At 53.1% G+C, this 849-nt stretch overlaps 1 protein-coding gene across 1 annotated transcript in view; it reads left to right on the forward strand.

Moving 5' to 3' along the window:
- The window catches only part of LOC108803676 (vang-like protein 1), an 8,404-nt gene that overhangs the window by 6,079 nt on the left and 1,476 nt on the right, over positions 1-849 (forward strand). The window lies entirely within an intron of this gene.

Below are 849 nucleotides of genomic sequence, written 5' to 3' on the forward strand. Positions count from 1 at the left end.
AACCCTTCATCCATCTGTCCCTCTGCTCTTCCCTCCAACCAACCAACCAACCAACCCTTCATCCATCTGTCCCTCTGCTCTTCCCTCCAACCAACCAACCAACCAACCCTTCATCCATCTGTCCCTCTGCTCTTCCCTCCAACCATCCAACCAACCAACCTTTCATCCATCTGTCCCTCTGCTCTTCCCTCCAACCATCCAACCAACCAACCTTTCATCCATCTGGCCCTCTGCTCTTCCCTCCAACCAACCAACCAACCCTTCATCCATCTGTCCTTCTGCTCATCCCTCCAACCAACCATCCAACCCTTCATCCATCCGCCCTTCTGCTCATCACTTCAACTAACCAACCAACCAACCCTTCATCCATCTGTCCCTCTGCTCTTCCCTTCAACCAACCAACCAACCAACCCTTCATCCATCTGTCCCTCTGCTCTTCCCACCCCCAAACCAACCAACCTTTCATCCATCTGTCCCTCTGCTCTTCCCTCCAACCAACCAACCAACTCTTCATCCATCTGTCCCTCTGCTCTTCCCTCCAACCAACCTTTCATCCATCTGTCCCTCTGTTCTTCCCTCCAACCAACCAACCAACCAACCAACCAACCAACCCTTCATCCATCCGCCCTTCTGCTCATCACTTCAACCAACCAACCTACCAACCCTTCATCCATCTGTCCCTCTGCTCTTCCCACCCCCAAACCAACCATCCAACCCTTCATCCATCTGTCCCTCTGCTCTTCCCACCCCCAAACCAACCAACCAACCCTTCATCCATCTGTCCCTCTGCTCTTCCCACCCCCAAACCAACCATCCAACCCTTCATCAATCTGTCCCTCTGCTCTTCCC

Source organism: Nanorana parkeri, unplaced genomic scaffold, assembly GCF_000935625.1.
Source record: "Nanorana parkeri isolate BGI_ZX_2015 unplaced genomic scaffold, ASM93562v1 scaffold4015, whole genome shotgun sequence".
Classification (NCBI taxonomy): domain Eukaryota; kingdom Metazoa; phylum Chordata; class Amphibia; order Anura; family Dicroglossidae; genus Nanorana; species Nanorana parkeri.